This window comes from Haemaphysalis longicornis, unplaced genomic scaffold, assembly GCF_048455015.1.
Source record: "Haemaphysalis longicornis isolate Haplotype H1 unplaced genomic scaffold, Haemaphysalis longicornis Haplotype H1 scaffold_13, whole genome shotgun sequence".
NCBI lineage: Eukaryota > Metazoa > Arthropoda > Arachnida > Ixodida > Ixodidae > Haemaphysalis > Haemaphysalis longicornis.
This window is the reverse complement of record NW_027526233.1, coordinates 16301326-16320814: the sequence shown is the minus strand read 5'-3', so window position 1 is coordinate 16320814 and position 19489 is coordinate 16301326. Positions and strand designations below refer to the sequence as shown.

At 45.9% G+C, this 19489-nt stretch overlaps 1 pseudogene; it reads right to left on the bottom strand.

Annotated features, from left to right (window-relative positions):
- Window positions 1-13351: 13351 nt before the first annotated feature.
- On the bottom strand, window positions 13352-15986 carry LOC144163718 (uncharacterized; annotated as a pseudogene).
- Window positions 15987-19489: the final 3503 nt, after the last annotated feature.

Here is a 19489-nt window from a genome sequence, read left to right as displayed (position 1 = left end):
GGTAGGTCGGGCTCCATCTTCGGTTATTATTCGGTGTTTCACTAGAGGTGTCTGACGTAGTTTTGAGTTCGACGAAAAACACTCGCTGTAGCAACGCAGCAAAGCCAATAATTTGTTCCGTTGTTTTTCTGTAGCGCCGGATTCACGTCGAAGGGCTGTGAAAGCTTGAAGGTGTCTTCGGGTGTGCGTTAAAAGTCGGCGACCGCGATCACTTGACTTGCTTCTTGCGTTTCTTCGAGGAACGCAATGGCAGCGCCCTTGTTTAAATGCTGGTACTCCTCGGTAAAATTTGTGACCAAAACGTAAGATTTGCATTCCTCAAAGCGCGCAATGCCTCTTGGAACGGTGACACCACGGTTGAGAAGAAACCTTTGGTCACTCTCTACGATAGCGTCCATGTCAGGAGCAGCATCCTCCCAGTAGACGGCGATCATCAAGCTCGCGCGGGGTGGCAGGGTGACGTGATCGTCAGCGATCCTTACAGCAGCACGGTGGTCGAGGTTCGGTGGCGGCGTCGTGGAGTCATCACAGGAAAAATTATCGACTTGGTCTGCAGATCAATAATTGCGCCGTTGTCCGTCAAAAAGTCCATTCCCAGAATTACGTCGCGGGAGCAGATAGGTAAAATGACGAACGCAGCAGGGTACGTAGTGCCCTCTATGGTGACGCGTGAGGTGCACGTTCCACTTGGCGTTACGAGATGGCCTCCTGCTGTGCGTATGTGCGGACCGTCCAATCTTGTCGTAACTTTCTTCAGTTTAGACGCGATGACCCGCTCATCACCGAGTAGTCGGCTCCCGTGTCGATGAGGGCAACTACATCAAAGCCGTCGATAGACAACTGGACGTCGGACGCTGCTTTCCTCGAGTTCCGGGTTCGTCGGGGCGTCGTATCTCGGCTTGTGCGTGTAGACGTTCGGGCACTGCACTTCGTCGTTGTCGTAGTCTTCTCAGCGGCAGTCTCGGTCATGTCGGGTACGCGTCGCGCCGTGTAGTTGTCGTCGTGGTCGGGAATGTCGTCAAGGTCCTGTCGGGTCGTCGGGATGAGGGCATGTCGTGAATCACGGTGTTCGGTGCGTCCTTGCGTCGTTGGAGGGTTTTCATTTTTCCTCCGTTGTGCAACTTCACCTCCAGAAGTTGCTGCTTTTAGTTTTCTCCGCGTGGGCTGGGGGACCTTCCACGTGCGAACTCAGCATTGCTACAGTGGTTCGGCGACTGGTATGGGTAGGGCGACGGCGAACGGTTGAAACGGGTGGGTCCACGGCTAGTGTTGGAAAGGTATTCGTCGATCTCAGATGGGCGCTGGCCGGGTAGGGGGCGGGGCCCGGAGTGAAGTTCTAATGAACTCGCTTTTGAAGTGGGCCCAGTTGGTCAATGCGCTCTCGTGGTTCTCGAACCAAGTGCGAGGTTAATCTTCCAGGTAAAAGAAAACATGCCGAAACGTTTCTGCGTCGTCGCACCTGTTGAAGTTCCTGACGCGCTCCAGTTTTTTCAACCATTCTTCTGGGTCTTCTGTAGGCGCACCTCGGAATGATGGCGGTTCCTGTGGCTGCTGCAGGACGATCGGTGATGTTGCTTCTTACACCATGGTGTTGGTTGCAGCGTTCGTTCTCTTGGGCCCTTCTGGCAGAAGACCAAACTCGTGTAGTAATCCTTGCAGACGGTGGCTTTCCCTGGTTGGACTGGCTTGGCGGCATCCAGATGTAGGGAACATGAAGGGTGCGTACCCAGCACCTCCACCAGATGTCACGAAGCCAAGGACGACGTAGTTGTCTTGAATTAGAAACAAGTTTATTGGAGCGAACTTGTGCTCCCCTAACAACACAAAAAAATACAGAGGCGGTGAATATGCGGTCAACAAAGTGACTAGCACAGGCGAGTGTCGTCGAATGAATGCCGCGGCGTCTGATCTGCAGGCTTTTATATTTTGGCGCAAGTGTTTCTGGGAACGCCGATTCACATCCATAACATTGTAGATCACAGAAGATTATTCTGGGCTAGTGGCCCGCAGGGGCGCCTTGCGTTTCAAGGTGACGGTAGTGGCGACACCGCGGACCCCGAGCCCATGTGGGTTGGACCCACCCACGCCCTCGGCTGTGCGTGGCTTTGCTGTGTCCGGGGAAAAGGGCATCCTGGTGGTTGAGCCAAAGCCAGGGTTGTTTTGGACCTTCATGGCCCCCTGGCAGAGGCAACACACCATTTCGGCCCCCGCTTCCCGTAGACGGTGCCCCCAGTCTGACCCGACCTGGGGGGAATCAGCCAGTCGCCTTTTCCTGTCCTCTTCTTCATTCTTTTGCTTTCCTATCGTCTTTCCTAACCCTGTCCTGTCATCTCCTTTCTTCTTTGTTTCCATGCTTCTCCAGGCGGCGAGGGTTAACCCTGTGCAAAGACATCACTCTTGATTTCAAGCATAGGGTTATAGTGGCAAGGTACGGTTAGCGTGTGCTGAAAAAGCCACGTCCCCTTGTTGGGCTCGGTGGTGGGCGACCGGCCTTGCCACCGAACACATACTTGTTGTATGGCATCTTCAAATCCCTTTTCTATGAATCGCTCTCTTAAAAGGGGGCGCACCGAGGCAGCCACCTTCGAATTTTTTGTCTCAAAGAAGCAAGAGTGTTTTCCACGCTTTCACGTGATGCACTCGGAAAATGAGAACACAACAATGAGAAAGATGTCACCATTTCTTGTGTCCAAATGTCTGTCGAACCTCATTGGGGCTGGCTACAAGGCACAAAAGATGTCCAATGGCGACCTGCTGATTGAAGTTAAAGATAAGACTCAATGTGACAAGCTCCTCAAAGTTGACAAAATTGGTGACACCGCTGTTACTGTCAGTCCTCACCGCTCCATGAACACCGTGCGTGGTGTTATAAGTGAAGCAGACCTCCTAGACCTTACTGAAAATGAACTCCTCGAAGGCTTCCATGAGCAAAATGTCATCAAAGTTCAGCGGATAGTCATCCGTCGTGAAAACAAAGAAATCCCTACCAAACACATTGTTCTCACCTTTGGCACAACGGTTCTCCCGGAGACCGTAGAAGCTGGCTACGTGAAAATCCGAGTCAGACCTTACATCCCCAACCCGCGCCGGTGCTATACTTGTCAGAAATTCGGCCACGGATCACAGAGTTGCAGGGGTAAGCAGACATGTGCAAAATGCAGCAAAACCGACCATGTGTCGGAAAGCTGCACTGCCCCACCACACTGTGTCAACTGCAGCGGTGACCATGCAGCATACTCACGCTCATGCCAGCAATGGAAAAAAGAAAAATAAATCATTGCGTTGAAAGTAAAAGAAAACATATCTTACCCCGAAGCACGCAGGCGTCTTGCTATCACGCATAAGGTAGCATACGCCGACGTGGCGCGTCAGGGGGCGGCGCCACGTGCGGCAACCGTCCAATCAGGGACCTCGTTGAGAGGGCCTGAGGAGACATCTTCAGCCCCCCAGGTGCAAACAGCGACACCTGCTGCACGTCAAGGAAATGGTGGCCCGAAAATGGCCAATGTGTCAGCTGCAGCCTCGCGGTCTGCACAGCTGACTAACACCACTGAGACGGTTGTAACCTCACAGGAGAACCGGAGGCCAGCCAAGGCCCCAGGTCTCAAACCGTCAACAAAGAAGCCTTCTTTGGAGGCTATGGACACAAGTGAGCCATCCTCTGCGTCAATCACGCCGAAGGATCGCCACAAACCACTGGAGCGTACGAACTTCCAGGAACTGATAAAAAAAGCAGAGCTCCCTAAGGTGTCTCCTACTGGAAAAGGCTCTGGCAGCTAACAAGCTGAGCCTGTCTTTAGTAACAAACTTCTCAATACTAGCAATGGCTTTTTGTAGTGTACTGCAGTGGAACTGCAGGGGGCTTCTGAAAAACTTGGATGATGTTAAAGAGCTGCTCTGGGAGCATGCACCTCTGGCAGTGTGTCTCCAAGAAACCCACTTAAGCAGCAAACACACAGACTTTTTACCCCAGTACATCACATACAGAAAGGACAGGCAAAACACCAACCAACCATCGGGTGGTGTGGCTATTATCCTTCAAAGGTCAACCACAGCTAAGGAAGTTAAACTCAGGACTGAACTAGAGGCTGTAGCTGTGAGAGTTATATGGTTGCAGCGACTAATAACAATTTGCTCCATTTACATTCCCCCAGACAAGCGACTACAGAAATCTGAATTTGAAAATCTAATGGACCAGCTCCCAGAGCCGTACATAATAGCAGGAGACTACAATGCCCATCATCCTCTCTGGGGCTGTGAAAACTACGATTCAAGAGGGCGAATGATAGAAAAATTACTAGTCTCCACTGGAGCTTGCATATTGAACAAAAAGAAGCCCACATACTTTAGTCCCACGCACAAAACATCCTCATCAGTTGACTTAGCGCTCTGCACTGCTACTCTCTTCCCACTACTGGACTGGCACGTCCTGGATGACCCTTACGGAAGCGACCACTTTCCAATCGTGCTGAAAGAAAAGGTAGTGTCTACACATGGGCAGAACAGTGTACCACGATGGAGGATGGGGTCTGCGGAATGGAAAAAGTTTCGACAGCTCACCTGTCTTCCACGTGACTATCTAGATTCACTGGACATCGACAGCGCACTTTCCTTTATCGAAAAGCACATAATTGAAGCAGCTAGTGAATGTATCCCACAAAGTTCTGGAAATCCAAAAAGAAATCCGATTCCTTGGTGGAATGAGGACTGCCAAAGTGCTAGGAAAAAACAAAATGCAGCATGGCGCCTTTTCCGTAACTCTCCCACGACTGAAAACTACATAAACTTCAAACGCATCAAATCCCAATCGAGGAGAGTGAGACGGATAGCAAAAAGTGAGAGTTGGGCGAAGTACATAGAGGGCATTAACTCTTACACCGACCAAAATAAAGTATGGAATAGGATACGCAAACTGCAAGGGCAGCAGACTTGCCCCCGCCCTCTAGTTGATAATGCTGGTGGCACTCTGGAAGATCAGGCGGATGCATTGGGAGCATACTTTGAGTCGGTTTCTAGTGCAGCTCACTACTCAGCCAAGTTTCTTAAATTGAAACGTAGAGAAGAAAAACTGCAACTTCATCGTAAATCACCTCCAAGTGAGGCATATAATTCTGAGTTTTCTATTGCTGAGTTCGAAGCTTGCCTAAACACACTTGGTAAAGCAGCACCTGGACCTGATAATATTCACTATGAAATGATCAAGAACTTGCACCCAGAAACCCAACTTGCATTACTATCACTTTTTAATAGGATCTGGAACAATGGATATATCCCTCCAAGGCTGAAAGAGGCCATTGTTGTTCCAGTATTGAAGGAAGGGAAGGACCCAGCAGTTGCATCGAGCTACAGACCTATAGCTCTGACTAGCTGTTTGTGCAAAGTATTTGAAAAAATGATCAACCGAAGATTAATGCATTTTCTAGAAGCAAACAGGCTCCTGGATCCATTCCAGTGTGGCTTTCGAGAACAAAAATCCACGCTTGACCAACTTGTGCGCTTGGAGTCCCAAATAAGATATGCGTTCGCGCATAAACAGTACTTTCTGTCCGTATTCTTTGACCTTGAAAAGGCCTATGATACTACTTGGCGGTTTGGTATATTGAGAGATCTTTGTGCCCTTGGGATACAAGGAAATATGCTAAAAACAATTGAAAGCTACCTCTCTGATAGGACATTTCGTGTAAGGATAGGCAGTACTCTGTCTAAACCATTCACACAAGAGACAGGGGTGCCGCAGGGAGGTGTGCTGAGCTGCACACTTTTCATTGTGAAAATGAATTCCCTACGCACTGTACTTCCGCCAACCATGTTTTACTCAGTGTATGTTGAAGATGTGCAGATCGGCTTCAAGTCCTGCAATCTCTCTTTTTGTGAACGCCAAATTCAGCTGTCAGTGAATAAGCTCTCCAAATGGGCAGATGAGAATGGCTTCAAGTTTAACCCCTCTAAAAGTGCGTGTGTACTGTTCTCGAAAAAAAGGGGCATTGCCCCTGCACCAGAAATCTACTTAAATGGACAGCTGCTTCCTGTTAAAACAGAACATAAGTTTCTCGGATTGATTTTCGACTCGAGACTCTCGTTCACCCCCCACCTGAAGCATCTGAAACTGAAGTGTTTGAAGGCAATGAATGTGCTTAAGATACTAGCACACATGAAATGGGGCACTGACAAGAAGTGTCTACTACACCTGTACAAAAGTCTTGTTTTGTCCCGCCTAGATTATGGATGTGTAGTTTATGGGTCAGCCTCTAGCACTGCACTGAAAATGCTTGATCCTATCCACAATCTGGGCATCAGGTTGGCCACAGGGGCCTTCCGCACTAGTCCAGTACTGAGCCTCTATGCTGAATCAGACTGTTGGTCTCTGGAGTACCAGCGAACTTTTATTGGTATTATTTATGCCCTGAAGGTTACGTCACAGCCCGAGCACCCGTGTGACTCCCTGATTAGAGATAACTCAAGAATGCTGCTCTTTTCAAATCGACCTTCCTTAGCTTAACCGTTTCCACTGCTGATCAATTCCATCTCTACAAAACTATCCATCTCGTTTGATGACACCCTCAAAATGACCCCAGATGAATGCGTGGCACCCTGGGATACAAGCATCATATCATGCGACACCTCATTTAGACAAGTAGACAGGAAAGGCTCACTATTGGAAGTCAAACAGCACTTCGCATACCTCCAAGACAAGTACAAGGCTGCTCAGTTTTTCACTGATGCATCGAAAACCAAATCGGCTGTGGCCTGTGCAGTTGTTGGACAGCATCTTTCAATAGCAAAAACAATGCATAAAAACACAACCATATTTACAGCAGAAGCACACGGAGTATATCTGGCTGTGGACCACATTATCACAAGCAAAACACAAAAGTCTGTTATCTTCACAGACTCACTCAGCGTTGTCACGGCCCTGTCCACAGGAAAGGGCACCAAGAATCCCACATTTACTGCCCTTCTTAAAGCTCTGTACAAAGCACACCAACTAAATTTAGAAATTATAGTGTGCTGGGTTCCTGGCCATAGTGGCATAGCTGGCAACGAGGAAGCCGACCAGGCTGCTGCCAGAGCAGCTGAAAGAACCAGTATTGACATCACGCAAGTACCTTACCTGGATATGAAACCAGCAGTAAAACACATACTCCTTCAGCTCTGGCAGAAAGAATGGGACGGAGAAGTAAACAACAAGCTTCACTTGGTACAACCTATAATTGGCCGATCAGCTGCTAGGGAAAAAAACAGGGCCTTTGAGGTCTGGCGATGCAGACTACGAATAGGACACACACATGGCACGCATTCCTACCTCCTGACTGGTGACCAGCCGCCAAACTGTGCCAGATGTGGCGAGGGTCTTTCAGTCCTCCATGTTTTGGTTGAGTGCTCGGCGATGGAACCAGAAAGGAGACGCTATTTCCCGGAAATGTACCGTAAGAATATGCCAAGGCACATTGCAATGTTTTTATCAGACTGTCCTGTGTTCGACTTCAGCAGAGTTTTAGAATACCTTGATGATATCGGTTTTTAAAGCAGGTTTGTTTTAGAAAGTAGCATTCTCGTCCACCTCATTACCTTGTTCATCTGTAGGGTTCTAATTACCATGGCCCTATACACCGTTAGCTAATTCCATGCCTCATCACACTCCTCACTCATCTTTTGGATCCGGCCCTTTACACCGAAGTAATTTCATGCACTATTTGCACTCATTTCATCAGCACATTTTTACCTCATCGTAGCAATGGCGCTCTTGGCCTTAGATGCCCTTGCGCCAAATAACCCCACCAGAAGAATTCTGGGCTAGTGGCGTTAGTGCGAAACAGTCTGCTTATCTGAATGTGATAGCCCGTGCGGCATAAAAGTAAAGAATGTGAGACGCGCTTCGTTTGGAACGCACATAACACAGCCGGGCGTGGCCCGGCAGAAAAAAAAACAAGCAATAAATAATCAAACCCATACATAGTTCGCGGCAACATTGGAAGCCCCTTGCTGCAGCATGAAGAAGAAAGGGACCGGCCTGGGCTCTATCAAGGGTCTTGGCCACTTGAGATTGGCGAGGCAATCACAGGTATTCTTTTACTTTGACGGGCCTCCGGTCTCTTTCATTGTGTCAGACGCAGACTGTATTAGGGCAGGGCGTACAGGATACGAGCACTTGCTAGGGTCTCGTGTATTAATAATGCCCAGCCGTGTAGCAGCCCAGCCCATGTGCGAGACGGGTGCGGACGTTTTCCCAACTTCAGCCTCTCTTTTGAAGGCATTGAGGGCGGGTCTCCTTGTAAGCTTTAAGGACCATTGTACGTCTTGAAGATCAACTCTGAGGTTACCAAGTGTTTTGGGCAGTTCCGTGCGCCGGAAAAGGTTTCTTTGTTTTCAGTGAGTATTTGAGTACTGGATGAATGGTGTGTTAATACCCACGTCCGAACCTTCTTGGAGGTGGTTTCGGGTAATGTGATGTACAACTCGGGGCCAGTGGACAGACAGAGAAGTGTCGTCGCGTAAATGGTAATATACACCTTGCGTCCGCGGTTCTGAGCGATCGTACAAATTAGCCGGGTGAGGAGGAGGTTAAGGAAGAAGAGGAGACAGCTTGTTTCCCTGGTGCAGCGTGAAGACCATTTCGTATGTACCCCAGGATTCCAAGGTTATCGAGCGCTTTGTTTATTGCACAATTTCGCAGGTTGTAAAAATGTGCCTCGATATAGGGGCGAACAATGGACGCTCCCCTGGAGCATTTGGCTTCCTCCAATAAAATGGTGAAGTCGGGTTTGGGGTCGGCTGTGCAGTGGTGATGTCCAATATTGGTCTGCTTTTCGTGGAATCTTCTTGCCGTTTATAATGCGCATAACGTGGCACAGACCATTGTGTTCCATTATTTTCTCTATGATTATGGTTACGTTTATTGGCCGGTAAGATGTCGAAGAGGAGCTGGGTTTGCCTTTCTTAAGGAGGTAGATGGTTACTGAAAGGTGTGTGTCGGTGGGAAGGGCTCTGCACACTCGGGCTACGCTGTAGGTGCTAAGGTGCTACAGGCGCTAAGGGTTTTCGTGCTGGTTGAGGTTTTTAAATATCTTGTAAGTGTCCTTGGACGCGTTGTGTTTTGGAGTAATGCTTAGCGTTCGGTGAATTTTTTCTCAGCATTCCAGTCCGCCAAAATGAGAGTACCCTACCGGGAAATAAAAAAAAGGTCATTAGGAGGCGAGGGGATTTCGGATTGCGTGACCTGTTAGAGTCATACATGGGGCGTGTCCGTCAGCTGAGTGCTGCGGATCATGTGCGTGAGCTGGTTAGCAAGACACTTGGCGTGTGCCGCGTTAGAGATACGTATATGACTGCTATGTTTAGGGCTGGTTTGAGTGGGTAGCGGTAATCCGAGTAGGAGTGAACTAACCTCCAAGCCCGTAAGGCGTTTGCTACTCAGTTTTTCAGCAGGGTAATTCAAACCATTTTTTGGACGTTTAATAGCGGGTCAGCGTTAGGCGGCGTAGAGACGGATGTAAATGCTGCAATATAGGGGTATGCCAGTGCTTACTGCATAACTCTGGGCAATCCGTGTGTTTGCAAGGAGTTCCAGTTGTAGTATGTCAGGGAAGGGGTAGTGTGGTTGGTTTAGAAGGTTGCCTTCCGGGGGCAGCGGCCAATTTGTAAGATAAAATCAACGTCTTCCAGGATATCTCTGGGTATTTTATGGTATTGGGCAGATTGTTTACGTGATAAGTGTGTCTTGAGGGCGCTTTTGTCTCCGATTGGGGCTATAATGATACAATATTGGTCGGATCCCCAAGTCATTTTCCACCAATGAACGTAAAGCGTACTTCTCCGCATATGATTGCTCCTCCAAACCATCTGTTTGGCGCGTCCTCCAAATGATCGACTCCGTCCTCCTATCCTTGAGTCGGCCCAACTGCACTAGGCGTTTGCTCTCATCAGTGCTTAGGTTCTGCCCACCTGCTCTTGGGGTCTACTTGCACTTAGCCCCACTACGCTGTGCTTCAGCTAGCGCTTCGTCACCCTCTCCCCACTATGGCGCACGTGCGGTTGGCCTTCATATCCCTCTGGCTAAGCTAAGCCCTCTTTACTTCGCTGCGCCCGGTTTTCACGCTTTCAGCCATGAAAGACTCGACCAAACATTTGTTCTGTTCAGGCTTTTTTCAAAACGTTCCTTTTTATTTGTTTATTTATTTTATTTATTTACAGTACTGCTGACCCAAGTTCAGGGGCCCTAGCAGGGTGGAAAGAAGAGTGTGATACATTTCACAATAAAACAGACAAAAAGAACGCATAACATCAGCAAAAACCACGATTGAACTGAATCCCAATTCACAGTGGCGGGTGGATAAGATCTGGCGAAGGGCCCAAAAAAGGAAAGAAGAAACAGATACACGCATTGAAACGACACACACTGCAAAAAGAAGAGCACACATCAATGCCCCGCGAACGCAATATACAACGAGAACCAGAACACGTTATGCACATATCAAGTGAACAACAAGAAAGAAAAGTTAATAAGTCAAGTATGGTTTCAAATTTGTTAATATCAGTTTGTTCGACAACATGACTTTCAAGGTTATTCCATTCATTAACTGTTCTTTGAAAAAAAGAATACTTAAAGACATTGTTTTTCGGCTGGATTGGAGTTAAGTTGCGAGTGACGGTGGCGGGATGAATGACCTGAAGAAAAATACGTTAAGTATTGATGAGTATCGCTTTTGAGAAGGTTCTTCACAATTTTAAAAGAAAGCGTAGGCGGCATAGATTATTTCTGTGTGCAATGTTCAATAAACAAGCCTTGGTTGTCAGTTCCGAAGCTGAAGCGCGGCCATAACAATTAAAATAAAACGGACTGCTTTATTTTGTACGCGATTTAATTTATATAAGTTAGCCCCCGTGAAAGGGTCCCAAATTACATTTCATTAATCGAGAATGGGTAACACCATGCTTTTATAGGCTAGTAATTTTATGTTTGTTGGAACATTTCTGAGAGACCTTTTCAAGTCGTGAAGTTTATACATTGATTGATTAGCAACGTTTGTAGTTTGTTTATCCCAGTGCAAGTTGTGACATATATGTAAACCAAGATATTTATACTCAGGTACCCGCGTTAGCACGTTATTATCGAATGTGTAATTTAAAAGAAGGGGTTGCTTCTTGTTTGTGATTGACATAACAGCACTTTATTATAATTAACAGACATCTGCCATGTGTTGCACCACTGAATAACATCGTTCAGCTTCAAATTAAGGCTAATCTCGTCATCCAAAGAGTCTACAGTAGAATAAATCAGACAATCATCAGCGTACAACCTAATTTTCATGTCATACTCACCAACAATATCGTTAACATAAAGAAAAAATAACAACGGACCCAGAACCGAACCCTGGGGTACAGCAGAAGTGAAAGGTACTATTTTAGAAGGAGTGTCGCTGAAGATGACATATTGGTAACGTGAAGTAAGGTATGATTGAATCCAACTGCAAAATTTATCATTTTTAAGAATATCACGTAGTTTGATCATTAGTTTTAAATGAGATATCTTGTCGAACGCTTTCGCGAAACCTATAAATATTACATCTGTTTGTTTACAGTCATTGATAGTCACGGCGAAGTCATGTACGGTTTCGACAAGTTGGGTCACAGTGGAAAAGCCGGGCCTAAAACCATGTTGTGCTGAAGAGAGAATCGAATGCGTTGTTAAGAAAGTAGATATGTGTTTGTGAATGGCATGTTCTAATAATTTACAACAAGTGCTGGTTAAAGCTATAGGGGTTAAACTGACTGTTTATCCCCTTGTTTAAAGGGTAGTGTGGTTGGTTTAGAAGACTCTTTCCAATTGGAGACTCTTTCCAATTAGAAGACTCTTTCCAATTGGAGACTCTTTCCAATTTGGACTCTTTCCAATGTTCCGGGAGCACTCCAGTTGAAAGAGACAAATTAAAAATAATAACAAGGAATTTGGCGCACCACTCCGCGTATCTTTTTAGAAAAGGATTGGGTATATCATCAGGTCCAAGAGATTTGTTTCATCTAAGTTAAGGAGTAGATTAAGTATACCGGGTTCGGTAATTATAACATCCTCAAGAGGTGGCAGTATTCAATATTTATCGAAACGCGGGGTAGTTCTGTCGTCAACTGTAAATACGGACTTGAAATTTTCGTTAAATGAATTCGAGATTTCTGTAGAATCCGAGGTACATATGTTATCTATTACGAAAGTGCTAGTTTCCGAGTGTTTAGGAGTTATACTTCGCCAAAATTTGGAGGGCGATTGTTTAATCATGCTACTCAAGCGCACAGTGTAGAATGTACGCCGCTCTGTTTGCATTAGGTCTTTTAGTTTACGAGAGAGCTGGGAAATTTCTTCCTTTAGCTTCGTATTACGATCTATTTTGAACCGTTTGTTCAGACAATTGATTTTCCTTTTTAAATGAATGATGTCTCGGGTGATCCATGGATTCGAGGGATTTGCTGGTCGATACCGGTAGGGAACATAGAGGTCAATGCATGCGTGTAGTGTGTTCCTAAATTTCACCCAGAGAAAGTTAGCGTCGCACATAATGTCCGAAGAAATGCTCAAAAAGCGATCATACACAGACTCCAATCTGTCTAGTATACAAGCATCGTTAGCAGCAGAAAAAATTGGTACACGAGTCGTTTTCAACTTTGTCTGTGGGAGAGAGAAGCGAAATTGACCTAAGACACACTTATGACCTGAGAGACCATCCAGTACCTCACACTCATGGTCACCGTCAATATTGGACTGAACAAAAACAAGGTCCAGTATTGATTTGCTCTCTCCGTGAATACGTGTATACTCATGAAGTAATTGAACCAAATCAAATCGAAACGCAATATCAATCAACTCCTCGTTGTTAAAAGTATCATGAGTACCAGAAGAGAAGGTGGGCCATTCAATACCAGGTAGGTTGAAGTCACCACAGAGCACAACTTTCGTGTCTTTCGCTATCTGGATACCCATGTATTCCTTTAAATTCTGCAAAGCATCAATTCTGGCACCAGGGGGTCTGTAAACAACACCAATGACCAGGCAGTTTCCGTCGCGACACATCTTACAAAATAACGCCTCAACACCAACGGGGTCGGCCATTCTAGCAATTTGTATGTTAATTTTAAAGAATAATGCCACACCGCCTCCCCTGAAATAACGATCTTTGCGATAAACACAATAATCTGGGGGAACAAATTCGCTATCATGGATTCCCTGGTGAAGCCAGGTCTCTGTGAGGGCAACAATGTCCGGATCATGTATCGTTATCAGATGTTCTAGATCAAGTGTCTTGTTTACAATGCTACGGCAGTTAACATTTAGTAGCTTTATATAAGGGGATGCGGAAGGTTGTCATATGGCTGATCGTTTTCGAAGAGGCACCTTATCATTTCTTTCTTTGTCCCAGACATACATAGTTCCATTCACAGACACCTTATCAAAAACCAGCTTTACGTCCTCTTTCCGCTTGCGGTTTTCACTTGTGCTTTCCCAAAGTTTTTTTCTGACTTCACGAACATTCTGGAAGAAGTCTTCTGTAATGTACATGTCTGTGTTCTTTAGTTTAGGGCAGTTCTTTAATGTTAAGAGTTTTTCGCGAAAATCGACAAGCTTCAAAATTACGGGGCGAATTTTGTTCTGTTTTTTAACTCCTAACCGGTCGCACATCTACTCCTGAAACACCAATTTTGAAGGTTTCCTTAAAAAATGTGTTAACCACGTTCTCGTGCAAGGATTCCAGAGATTCGTTCTGTTCTTCTTTTAAGCCGTGAATAATGATGTTATTTTGCCAGCTGCGATTTTCGAGATCGTCAAATGTATCTAACACGAAGGTAATGTTATCTTGAACCTTCGTGATAGTTGATTCGAGTGACTGACTTTTTTCACCGAAACCGGCAAGGCGAGCGACGGCAACTTTTAATGAATCCAGCCTATCGTTGAACTGCGCGAAAGAGTCGGTTAAGGCTTTCTTCGCAACACCAAAACTGTTCATCTGTTTTATTATTTCTTTTTGGCTATTAAGTACGTGAAGTATCAGTTCACGGTCAGCGAGAGTAGAATGAAGCTGGCCTTCATTGTACGAGCTCACAGAGTCCGGCCCTGGGTTCTGCACGACGTCACCGCATCTCAAAAGAAGATTAAGAAATGCGCGGAAACCTAAAGAAGACAACACTCGTTTCACACCAGTGGGGCAGGGCCGCAGCAAACGACAAACATCGTCACTTCGAAAAGTTTTTGCCTCACGCATGCGACTAACCTGCGCCAAGAAAAAGAGGTTCCGAAGTGTCGCGAACTGAGCCAGTTGGTACAGATTCATAGTGGTGAAACAGCGCGCAAAAAACCAGGAAAGAAAGAAGAGGACAACAACACGAGCGCTGGTGTTGTTGTCCTCTTCTTTCTGTCCTGGTTTTTTGCGTGATGTTTCACCACTATGAAGATGTTCTGGTTGAACATCGTTGCAGCCACGCTACCACCGTGCCCACTGAAGCGTCCGGGAGGCGGTGGGGTATTTATGAACTGTTGTTGCGATGACGTCACTCGGCTACTGGCGTGTACTCGGAAAAGACGGCGAGCGTCCCCCCGGGTGGATCCGTGGTGTGGCAGAAGTGTGACGATTTCTCGTTTTCTTCGTGAAGCAAAGTCGGGTACGGGTTATCAGGGTGGTCCACGTGGTTTCATGGGTGAGCGTGCCCGAAGAATGCGATGCTGAAGACCTGCGCCAAAAAAAAGATGTTCCGGTTGAACAACGTTGCAGCCACGCTGCCGCCGTGCCCACTCCGCTATTCTGTACAGCGGAAAATTCACTTCGAATAAAGAAGACAGCAAGTACCAATTACGTAATGCTGTTTTACCGCAACTATTGTTGATGTTTTTTTTTCTGTTTTCAACAACATTGACAAGTATGAAGAGTGGTGTCGCATTTACTGCATTCGAAAGTGTTTCCCTAAACACACATCTTGTTTCCGACTTGTTGCTTCATAAAGCTACGTAGGCTGCGGATAGGAGAAGTAATGTTGATCTATATTGCCGCGAACCACGTATGGGTTTGTTTATTTATTGTTTATTTTTACAGCCGGGCCGGGCCTGGCACTGTTATCTGTATGGCTAGCATATCGCATGTTCAATTCTTTTTTTTATGCCGCCCGGGCTATCTCATTCAGATAAGGAGACTGTTTCGAACTAACGTCCCTAGCCTAGAATAATCTTCTTTGATCTACAATGTTCTGGATGTAAATAGACCGTTCGAGAAGCACTCGAGCTGAAAGATAAAAAACCTGCAGAGCAGGAGCCCCGATATTCGATTCGCCGACACTCTCCGAGGCACGTGTTTTTGTTAACTGCTGCTTTGGCACCTCTGTATTCCTTGAGTTGCTAGGGGAGCACAAGTACGCTCCAGTCAACTTGTTTTACTTGCGAGTCAACTGCGTCATCGTTGGCTGCATGACATCTGGTGAGGTGCTGGGTACGCACCCTTCATGCTCCCTACGCCTTCTGGAAACCGACAATCCAGCCCAAGCCGAGCAAGCCGCCCACTTCAAGGTTTACTAGCCGAGTTTGGTCTACTACAAGAAACTCCCCGTTTTATTTATAGACCCGCACCAGCTGTGCTCCCGGTTAGTAGTAGTAGAGGCCACACTGGACTGTGAGAAAGCCGTGGCCCTCGATGTACCTTCTCAGAACGGTTGACGTCGCAAGTGCGCAAACAAATCCCAGTTTCCCGCTTCAAACAAACCCACTGATCTCACTGCATTCACTGATATTCTGCCAACAAACTGCTCACTTTCCCCATCCATTTACAAACTTCGCTGATTACCTATGGACTCTCGGCAACTGTTCTTGGAGTTTTTATTCAACGATCGAGGCCGGCTGCAACACTTCAGTGTCCCGATTTCACACTCACATGACGAACCTGAAATTTCGAACAATGGTTTATTCATTTGTTCAACAGTTCAGCCGAATATTCTTACTCTGGTATCTTGGTTGCCATAAGATCGCTTATTTCCGGCGCTTTCCGGGATCTGGGCACGTAGGGCCCCCCCAATTGACCATGTCTCGGATCCTTAAAAGATGGGAAGTTGAGCTAAACTACGGGATGTCTACCGGAAACCGCCGAAAGCTCAATGAAAATGTTTTGCTTACCAAACATAATTGAAATCTTAGCACTCACAAATATGCTCGGTAATGTTCTGGTGCCTCTAATTAAGTGATCGCACTGCAAAAATGCCATCTCGAATAAAAAGAACTTGTTCACTATTTGATTCAGAGAGCGTTACGATGAACGAATGCATCGTTATCAGCGAAATGACAAGGTTTCAGGGTGCTAGTTACCTACGTTTTATGTAACCAGCGACTTTAATGAAATAAAGATTCGTCAGCTAGGTACAGTCCGTTAAAATGTTCCCTCTTACGCAGATAACCATCATGTGATTAACTTTACATAAACTTCAGGGGTCACAGAAAAATTGATAGGCCTTTCGACATAGCGGACCTCTCCATAAGCGAAAACCTAAGGGGCACCGTAATTCACGCAGTCATATAAGACGATTAAAATAAGTAGCGCAACAAGACGCGTATTTCTCATTTTTAAATAGTCCTTAGACACCTTATGTAACCGTAGTTGTGACCCAAAAGCGGTCTGTTACATTTGAGTTCCTGCAGATTGCGGAGCAATTTGCGGTGCGCGACCACGGGCGGCGCTGCGAAGCGCGCCTCCGTGACGTCAGCTTAGGGATTCTCGCATTTGTCGTCTGCTTCAGTCGGGCTCGCTCTCCCTGCTGTTTTTTTTGGGCTCGGTTCACGTCTGATGCGTCTCCGCACCAGATTTCGCGTGTGCATAAATTTTTATCATAATAATAGACTTAAAATCACACACACTAGATCAAGGCGTGAGTTGAAGTACAGTTTTTATAGTTTTGGATACCGCTACGGAAGAAACATTGCCAGCGGCGCCCCATTCTTTGCAAAGCTGGTTCTGTGAGGAGCGTGAGGAGTCGGAGCTGGGCGTAAGCTTTTGTATTAAGAAATCTTTCGAACAAACGTAAGAGCCAGCTGCTAGTAACCGACAACATCCAAAATACAAGAACAAAACAAATTCCAGGTCTTCGGTGCTGTCGGTTTTGGCAGAAGGCATTACGATGCCCGGTAATCATTTGTAAGGTAAAACAGTTTTTGCAACCTTTCCCAACGCTCGAATGTACTGTATCACATCACTTTACGTTTTCATGGCATGAAAGTATGCCGACATGCACTATGGCGCGCAAAAAAATGTAGATTGAGTTCTAAATAACCTACTGTGTGCATAGGCGCGTGCTCGTTTTATGCCAGGCTTCTAACTAGTATGGGGGTCTATTAAGCAAAACGAGTCACGTCTACGATAAAGATACAGTAACACTATGTTTGTTCATACCTGGCGTGATATTTCCGTTTCATTTCTCGCAGTCATATCGCCCCAGTAGTCAGATATGCGTTATAGGAAATCTGCACTCAATAGGAGCAGGAGTTCGAGGAGAAGGAGGAGAAATTTTATTTATTAGTAAAGTCGAGCTGATTAGTGGGACGGGTCCTCACTCCAGGACAGGAGAGTAAGAGTAATTTTCTTCAATTCATAGAATGCCATACCAAGCAGACAAGGATTTGTTCTTTACGCCTGGAAGGGTTGGAAAACAAGAGCTGCTTGGAAATATTAATCGGTTTCGATTCTTGTATAATATGCACGTATAGTATTCATCATATATACGTCCGTTAGCGAGTGTATAAAACCTTTAACACCGTAATCATGTCATAATTGTTCGGGTTGAGAGTCAGTGTTATGATAACGATGGTTACAATAGGTATTCGGAGCACGAAAGCCGCCTTCGAGTACTCTGGACAAAGTTGTCTGGGGCGCGATCGCGAATGCGTAGCACAAACCTTCTTGTATTTGCATGTGAATAAACAACGCACGCTGCAGATATGTATCTTCTTGCAAGCAGCCATAACGAAAGCCAATTTGTGAAGAAGGGAACGTATGTCATACAGCCTGAAGAAAATATCGACACTATCTTTGTGAGCCTCCCAAACATTCCGAAACCTACTAATAAGATGTTTGTGACGGTGCTGAAAAATTAATGCATTGAGCACAGAAAAAAACGTTCATCTGATACAAGTCGACAACTACGAAAGAAATAGAAGACAGCCGCTTTATTTCTGGTGTGCGATGCGCGTGTGGGGGCCCGGCGCTTGGTACATAGCATTCGACTCTTGAGTCTTCATAAGAGCATCTCAAAAATACTGTAGGGAAGCCCACGAATTTTGAATACTTATCGATGAGCTCTGAGTGCTGAACCTCGTGAATGAGCTATAAAGTACGAGTCACACGCAATTTTCTGAACGATGCGCTTTGTTTTCTCTCTCCTCGTGTGTTGCGGACTTGTGGGGGATACAGCTTGAAATTATTCTGATGTGTCAGAAGCTGGCACCAATAACTGAATTACTAAAAATAGTCTTTTTAATGCACTAAAGCATCAAAGCGGGGGATTTCTAGAGCAGGCACTGCTGCCCTGGCCTCACAAGCGGAGCGTAGCAGACGACAGCGGCGCGAGTCCCTAAGCTGACGTCAGAGCCAGAGGGCGTCACTCAAACATCTCACCGCCAATAGGTTGTCTAAATGTATGACCAGACTTGTGCCTTTACGAATCACGAAATTGATAGTCAGTATTCAGCCTAAAAAACAGAATTTTCTGGTATTGCGTTCTGGGATTTTTAGCCACCCGTCATTGTGTAGGTTTTTACTGTATTTTGCAAGAAACAAATGAATATTCTTATTGGCTGAATAAAATCTCACAACAAACGCATTGTTTAAACACAAAAGTTGTTTTGTGTGGCAAAGTAAACTTTTTAAAATATAGTTTACGCAGAGTGACGCCGTCGCATAGTATTGATATGCATCCCTTATTTTGCCGTTTTTTTGGCGGTTACAGTTTTAATAAACCCACCCAACCAAAATTTAGCTAACCTATTCCTTTCTGCTGCCTTCGAACGCCTAACTGTTGTTTGTGTGTTGCGATTATTATTAGTGTCGGTTTAGTTTTTCTGGGTATTGCTGCAGAGCTTTACACCAATGGGAACAAGTTGAAAAAAAAGAGTACCTTCGAGACCATTTATGTTTTAAAGGTGTTATTGAAACAATGGGCTTTTTAGGCGCGAAGCACCTTAGGGGCTGCGGAGGTTGTCTCCTGTCGTCTTATGCAGTCCCGGTACTAAAACATCTGGAAACTCGTTTACGCCTCGCTGTAGAACCTAACGCGTACTACAAAAATTGCACCATCATCCCGTTGGGAACCATTAGGAAGATGCCAAGCATCATTGGGGTTCCGTGTAGGTTCCATTGTGTTGCCGTTATATTGTTTCATTTATTGGAGCACGAATAGGAACGTGGTGTGAACCCCCATGTAGAGACAGAGAAATGTAGAGAGAACGAAGAGACCGACACCCGCGTTACCTGATCAAACA